Genomic DNA, 8,933 nt, shown 5'->3' with positions numbered 1-8,933 from the left:
GCAGTGTTGTAATGATGATCAGCTGTGAAAGATTTGGCTACTCTGATCCAAGAGTATTCCAAATGACTCATGATGCTATCCACTTCCAGAGAGAGAACTGATGAATTCTGAGGACAAACTGAAGTACAATTTTCTCACTTTATCTTTTGCTTTTGAAATATGGCTAAAATAGAAGTGTGTTTTGTATAATTTCACATGTATAACATATATTTTTGCTTGCTTTCTCTGTGGGTGGGGGAAGAGTGGAGAAGAGAATGGGAAAAAGAGAATTTGGTATTCAAAATTTAAAAAGAAAAGAATGTTAAAATAGTCAATTGAAAATATAAAAAAAAAGAGGAAGGGGGGCCTGAAGTAGGGTGGTTGTGTAAATGGAGAAAATGGAATATATACAAGATATGCTGCCAAAATAGAAAAAAAAAAAAGATTTGACAGGGGATTGGATATATGGGGTGAAAGAAAGAGAGGAGCTAATGGTGACACCAAGGTTTCCAACCTGTGTTACTAAGAAGATAATAGTACCCGTCAATCATGATAGGGAAAGTTTGAGGAAAAGAGAGCATTTGAGTAGAAAAATAATGAGTTCTATTTTAGTCATTATTGAATTTGAGATTCTTATGGGTACTAGATTCAGATAGTATTGAAAATGTTCTAACCTAAAAGTGCAACCAAATTCTTCAAAATTAAAAACTAGTAGTCTCCATGGGAAGAAAATCTGTCTACTTTCAAATTATGTTGACAAGAAATGATTTCCTGAAATGAACCTTTTCAGCAGTGAACACCCAGCATACACCAACACATGGGGTAAATCATTGCAATTTCCAACAAGTTCCTTAGGAAACCAGCTTGTCAAACAACAGTACACAAGAATTCAGCTGTCAGGTTCAAATTTCTTATTAGAACAAGTCTACACATAGTAAAAGGCTGGCAATCATGTTATTAAACTTTTCAATTATTGCTGTTCTCACTTATAGCCCAGATAAAAGTCTCAGACTTTCTCCTTTTCCCACTCCCTCACCTCTTCCTCCCCAAAAGAAACTTCTAGGGCAATGATGGCAAACCTATGTTATGTGTGCCAGAGAGAGCACACAGAGCACTCTCTGTGGGTTTGCACACCATCACCCACCAGAGTTTGTTACCAGAAAGGCAGAGGGACTTGGACTAAGTTGCTCCCCTCCCCCTCTCCACCACAGCTGACAACCTTTTTTTCACATCATCTATCCCTCTGTCCAACAACCCAATGGCAGTACTTACTCTTCTCCCCCTCTCTACCCGGCCTGAAGACATTCCTCCTTTCACCCTCCTATCTGCCCAGCAATCAAATGGGAGAGCTTTCTCCCTTCCATGTGGGGCAAGGGGAGATGTGCATGGGGCACTCAGTCTGATGGGGCAGGGCATGGAACATGGTCTTGGGTGGTGAATGGAGGGGCATAACACCCAGTCACTAAGAGGTTCACTATCACTGTTCTAGGTTAGTGTTTTTATAGGATTTTTTTTTTTAAGATTTACATTCAGAAACAAAAGTCACACCCACGCCATGGGTTAACCATATTTTATTTAGTTTTATTGTGATCATAAAAGCTCATATTTCCACCTTGAGTGATAGAATTGTAAATGTTTAAATTCCCAGGTTTCTCCTCAAAAAATTAGATAGGAAATATTTTAATTTAATCTGCATTATTAGCATTTTCTCCATAACTTTCTTAAGTCTAGAGATAATCAATAAAAAACTCAGTTGATGCCTTAACATCATGGTGAGAGAGAAAGAGACAGAGACAGAGACAGAGACAGAGACAGAGAGACAGAGAGAAATTAAAAACTGAAATACATAGAATTAGAACTAGTATGGTGCCACTAACAATGTCTTCAGGTTACACTCAGTTGTCTATCTAACAGAGTATGAAGAGAAGAAAAAATAGACCAAGAAGAGAAAGCTAAAGAAGATGTTAAGAGAAAGGAATGGACTTTCCTAAAGATATACCATCAGGTATATTGGGAAGCATATTAAGAATTTGAATATTCTCTCCTAATAGAACATTTTCCTAGGGCTTTTAGAGCTACTTCCCATGCCTCTGTTTCTAGAAGAAAATTACACTGTAGAAAGTAAGAGAAAAGAGGTGATGGACGAGTGTTAGCTGGGGAATTGGGGAGAGATCCAGATGGAAGCTCCAGAGACTCTCAAACAAAGGGAAATCCACCACACTTAAGGCAAAGCCCCAAATACGTCCCACATCTGATTAGGTCACAAATTGCCTCTTCCTAGACTCCTTTCCTGATTTGTTTCCTTCCCTGCTCATAGATGATCAAGCAGTGATCAAAAGGTGGACATGTCTTCCACTGAAGACAGCCTTTGAATTTGAAAAGATTGCGGATTCTGGAGCCTTTGATGATCAGAACGAATTGTCAACAGGCGATATTTCTCCATCAGAATGGACTGGGAGAAAGCTCAACTCCCTAACCAGAACAGATAGAAAACATGAACCTGGAGGAAATTATTGGGGCCATACATGCTGGAGTTTAAGTATGAATGTCTATTCAACAGTATCACAAATTGTATCATGTCTTAATGTTTTAAGAATGAAGCTGTCAGCAAAGGAAAGTAATGAATTTTGGAGGGGATGTGGCAAAATTGGGACATTAATGCATTGCTGGTGGAGTTGTGAATTGATCCAACCATTCTGGAAGGCAATTTGGAACTATACACAAAGGGCACTAAACGTCTGTCTGCCCTTTGATCCAGCCATAGCACTGCTGGGTTTGAGATAATAAGGAAAAAGTCTTATACAAGAATATTCATAGCTGTGCTCTTTGTGGTGGCAAAAACTTGGAAAATGAGGGGATGCCCTCCAATTGGAGAATGGCTGAACAAATTGTGGTATATGGTGGTGATGGAATACTATTGTGCTCAAAGGAATAATAAAGTGGAGGAATTCCATGGAGTCTGGAACAACCTCCAGGAAGTGATGCAGAGTGAGAGGAGCAGAATTAGGAAAACATTGTACACAGAGACTGATACACTGTGATACAATCGAATGTAATGGACTTCTCCATTAGTGGCAATGCAGTGATCCAGAACAACTCAGAAGGTTTTATGTGAAAGAACACTATCCACATTCAGAGGAAACACTGTGGAAGTAGAAACACAGAAGAAAAACAACTGCTTGATCACATGGGTCAATGGGGATATGATTGCGAATATAGACCCTAAATAATCATCCTAGTGCAAACATCAACAACATGGAAATAAGTTTTGATCAAGGGCAAATGTAAAACCCAGTGGAATTGTGCATTGGCTACAGGAAGGGGTGGAGGGAGGGGAGGGAAAGAATATGATTCTTGTAACCAAGGGAAAATGTTCTAAATTGACTAAATAACATATTCAAAATTAAAAAATAATGAAGCTGTAAGAAAAGTATAGAAGTTACATTATTGCATCCTGTTTTAACTCTTTTATCAATGTGCATTGATGAATTCTATGTGTTAAGCATTTCTTTCATGTAGAATTAAAAAATAGCTATTCTTTCCCTGACCTACATTATACATTGAATACCTTTCTACTTCCTCTTTTTTATTATATCTTAGACATAAGCCAAAACCTAAGTTTTAAGTAATTTTCCCCTGAAGTTTCAGGATGAGGATGTAAAGAGCTAAAAATTAAAGTTACAGAACCATAGAGTTAGAATTGGAAGGAAAATAGACAAAGTACTGGTCAATCTAATTAAAAAAGGAAGGAAGAAAAGCAAATTAACAGCATTAAAGATGAAAAGGGGGACAGCACCTCCAATGAAGAGGAAATTAAGGCAATCATTGGAAATTACTTTGCCCAATTATATGGCAATAAATACACCAATTTAGGAGATATGGATGAATATATACAAAAATACAAACTGCCTAGACTAACAGAAGAGGAAATAGAATTCTTAAATAATCCCATATCAGAAATTGAAATCCATCAAGCCATCAAAGAACTTCCTAAGAAAAAATCCCCAGGGCCTGATGGATTCACCTGTGAATTCTATCAAACATTCAGAGAACAGTTAATCCCAATATTATACAAACTATTTGACATAATAAGCAAAGAGGGAGTTCTACCAAACTCCTTTTACGACACAAACATGGTACTGATTCCAAAACCAGGCAGGTCAAAAACAGAGAAAGAAAACTATAGGCCAATCTCCCTAATGAATATAGATGCAAAAATCTTAAATAGGATACTAGCAAAAAGACTCCAGCAAGTGATCAGAAGGATCATTCACCATGATCAAGTAGGATTCATACCAGGGATGCAGGGCTGGTTCAACATTAGGAAAACCATCCACATAATTGACCACATCAAGAAGCAAACTAGCAAGAACCACATGATTATCTCAATAGATGCAGAAAAAGCCTTTGATAAAATACAACACCCATTCCTATTAAAAACACTAGAAAGCATAGGAATAGAAGGGTCATTCCTAAAAATAATAAACAGTATATATCTAAAACCAACAGCTAATATCATCTGCAATGGGGATAAACTAGATGCATTCCCAATAAGATCAGGAGTGAAACAAGGATGCCCATTATCACCTCTACTATTTGACATTGTACTAGAAACACTAACAGTAGCAATTAGAGAAGATAAAGGAATTGAAGGCATCAAAATAGGCAAGGAGGAGACCAAGTTATCACTCTTTGCGGATGACATGATGGTCTACTTAAAGAAGCCTAGAGATTCAACCAAAAAGCTAATTGAAATAATCAACAACTTTAGCAAAGTTGCAGGATACAAAATAAACCCACATAAATCATCAGCTTTTCTATATACCTCCAACACAGCTCAGCAGCAAGAACTAGAAAGAGAAATCCCATTCAAAATCACCTTAGACAAAATAAAATACCTAGGAATGTACCTCCCGAGACAAACACAGGAACTATATGAACACAACTACAAAACACTCTCCACACAACTAAAACTAAACTTGAGCAATTGGAAAAACATTAACTGCTCATGGATAGGATGAGCCAATATAATAAAAATGACCATCCTACCCAAACTTATTTATCTATTTAGTGCCATACCCATTGAACTACCAAAATATTTCTTCACTGATTTAGAAAAAACCATAACAAAGTTCATTTGGAATAACAAAAGTTCAAGGATATCCAGGGAAATAATGAAAAAAAACACATATGATGGGGGCCTCGCAGTCCCTGACCTTAAACTATATTACAAAGCAGCAGTCATCAAAACAATTTGGTACTGGCTAAGAAACAGAAAGGTAGATCAGTGGAATAGACTGGGGGAAAGCGACCTCAGCAAGACAGTATACAATAAACCCAAGGATCCCAGCTTTTGGGACAAAAATCCACTATTCGATAAAAACTGCTGGGAAAATTGGAAGACAGTGTGGGAGAGACTAGGAATAGATCAACACCTCATACCCTACACCAAGATAAATTCAAAATGGGTGAGTGACTTAAACATAAAGAAGGAAACCATAAGTAAATTGGGTAAACACAGAATAGTATACATGTCAGACCTTTGGGAGGGGAAAGGCTTTAAAACCAAGCAAGACATAGAAAGAATCACAAAATGTAAAATAAATAATTTTGACTACATCAAACTAAAAAGCTTTTGTACAAACAAAACCAATGTAACTAAAATCAGAAGGGAAACAACAAATTGGGAAAAAATCTTCATAGAAACCTCTGACAAAGGTTTAATTACTCATATTTATAAAGAGCTAAATCAATTGTACAAAAAATCAAGCCATTCTCCAATTGATAAATGGGCAAGGGACATGGATAGGCAGTTCTCAGATAAAGAAATCAAAACTATTAATAAGCACATGAAAAAGTGTTCTAAATCTCTTATAATCAGAGAGATGCAAATAAAAACAACTCTGAAGTATCACCTCACACCTAGCAGACTGGCTAACATAACAGCAAAGGAAAGTAATGAATGTTGGAGGGGATGTGGCAAAGTAGGGACATTAATTCATTGCTGGTGGAGTTGTGAACTGATCCAACCATTCTGGAGGGCAATTTGGAACTATGCCCAAAGGGCGACAAAAGAATATCTACCCTTTGATCCAGCCATAGCACTGCTGGGTCTGTACCCCAAAGAGATAATGGACAAAAAGACTTGTACAAAAATATTCATAGCTGCGCTCTTTGTGGTGGCCAAAAACTGGAAAATGAGGGGATGCTCATCAATTGAAGAATGGCTGAGCAAATTGTGGTATATGGTGGTGATGGAATACTATTGTGCTAAAAGGAATAATAAAGTGGAGGAGTTCCATGGAGACTGGAACAACCTCCAGGAAGTGATCAGCAGAGCAAGAGGAGCAGAACCAGGAGAACATTGTACACAGAGACTAATACACTGTGGTATAATCGAACGTAATGGACTTCTCCATTAGTGGCGGTGTAATGTCCCTGAACAATTTGCAGGGATCTAGGAGAAAAAAACACTATTCATAAGCAAAGGATAAACTATGGGAGTGGAAACACCGAGGAAAAGCAACTGCCTGAATACAGCGGTTGAGGAGACATGACAGAGGATAGACTCTAAATGAACACTCTAATGCAAATATTATCAACATAGCAATGGGTTCAAATCAAGAAAACATGTAATGCCCAGTGGATTTACGCGTCGGCTATGGGGGGTGGGGGGGAGGAAAAGAAAATGATCTATGTCTTTAAATGAATAATGATTGGAAATGATCAAATAAAATATATTTAAAAAAAAAAAGAATTGGAAGGGCCCATAGAGGACACTGAGACGCACCCTATTATTTTACAGATAATGAAACTGAGAGTCTCCGAGGTTAAATGATGTTTCCTACGTTCACATAATTAGTAAGTGTCTGAGATAGAATTTTAATTCAGCTCTTCCTTGCTCCATGTACAGCATTCTATGCTCTATCCCATGCTGCCTTAACAGTATACCATCTTTTAGATAGGCTCCATTAGGAATGAACCTGGTGGTGGTAAAGTGGAGAACAAGGTGGGGGTGGGGCACACAGAGCTGAGAGTGGTCCCTTAGTGGAAAGGATGAGGGCACAATGCTGCAGTAAGTCGATGGGGTAGGTTCTAACAATCCTCACACGTGCACACACAACTGAAAGAAGTACTATAAAACTGAAATTTAAAATGGGCAATCTGGAGAATCCAGAGGGTAGTCTGATTGACCCAATAAAACAATATTCAATCCATGGTTTGTCTTAACTGATTCAAAGTCTGGTCTACCACAGTCATAAAATGTTATATACATTATATTAAATATAATGATCTCTATTCAACATAAAGCATCACTTTCTTTCTGGTCCAATGTTGGTAAGATTCTGGACTTGGAAGTGGTAAAGATCTGGACTGAAATCATACTACCCACATTACCAGTTGTATGAATAAGTCAGTGAAAAAGTCAGTTCACCCTTTAGCCTCAGTTTCCTTATCTATAAAATATCCAGAGTACTTATCTCATAAAAGTTATGAAGATACAAATATATAGAGATAAAACAAACTGATGTGTATTTCTACAGATCAATAATACAAATATCTTGTACATATATATGCCATGGATTTTATTTATATATACAGGGTATCCCAAAAATTTTAGTGCAGTTTTATGATTAGTAGCTTAACTATACACTAAGACTTCTGGAACATTCTGTATATGGCTAGGTCTAGATTAGTGTGAACAGTGGTCACATGTATTCAAATACATTCTTCTTGAAGTTATAATTATGTAGAATATGATCATTGGTTCCAGTCCACTGGAAAAATACAGTATTAATTCAAATAAAGTGACCACTTCATGAGAATGGGGTATGATCTATAGGGTTCCAAAGTTTGCAAAATGTTTGTCTATCTTCATATTAGTTTGTTGAGGTGTTTGGTTGTTTGTTTGTTTTTTTCAGTCTGGACTCATGATTCATTCAAGGAACTTCTAGTGAAGAAACTCCATATAAGGATATGGGCCCAAATTGTTTTGCAAATGAAAGTGTTAGGGAGTTATCTGGGACACAAGAGGTTCAGTGATTTGCTTATGGTTAGTAAATGTCAGAGTTAAGACTTGAACCTAAAGATTCTTGACATAGAAACTAGATTTCTACCATTGCTTTGCACTACCTCTCATATTTCAGCTATTTACCAGGTTCTGTGGATCAGTCAGAAAAAAAGAAGTGTGGAGGGGAATTATTTACAAGGCATCCCTACATATTCTTTTAGGGTATGCAACAGTGCCTCAGGTAGTTTTGCATAATGACTCCTCTCTCCTCTTCTTCAGAACTGGATGGTCTAGTTTCCCTTTTACACAGAGTGAAATACAAAAAAAATCAAGCAATAGAATCTATAGATAGACATCTAAACTTTCCAGGCAATCTATATAGATGTTTAGGAACCTAAGACAGCGCCCAGTCCTGCCTCTGGTGCTTAGGAAGGGCCTAGGAGCATGTTGGACCATCCTTGTCCCATTAGCTGTACCCTACCAAACCTACCCCACCCTGCCCTCAAGTAAATCAGTAGAAACTATTGAAATTGCCCTCTTCTCCTCTGGAAAAGAAATCAGATATGCCCCCTCACTATTTGTTTAACCACCTTTTAGTGAGATTAGTGGGAAAGGAATTTAGTTTTTTGCCTTGAGATATGGGATAAATTGTCAGCTAGAAAGGGGATATATCTATGATAATTAATAAATTTCACTTAAATTGTGATTATTTCACTAAGCCTATGACAACCTAGTTTCTTACTTTCATCCCCAACACAGAGTCCTATTATTCCTAAATTCTCTTTCAAATGTTATTTCATTGCATTCTTAAAACCAAATAGTGTGGACCTTTGAAACAAAGATTTAAATCAAATACAGTAGTGCTTATCCACTAATCCAGTTACCCCTAGTTAACCACTGGGGGAAATTTTTTTTTAATTGGAAATTTTGGAAAATTCCAGAA

This window comes from Monodelphis domestica, chromosome 8 (assembly GCF_027887165.1).
Source record: "Monodelphis domestica isolate mMonDom1 chromosome 8, mMonDom1.pri, whole genome shotgun sequence".
Lineage (NCBI taxonomy): Eukaryota > Metazoa > Chordata > Mammalia > Didelphimorphia > Didelphidae > Monodelphis > Monodelphis domestica.
The sequence above is the reverse complement of the archived record's forward strand: the minus strand, read 5'-3'. Positions refer to the sequence as shown.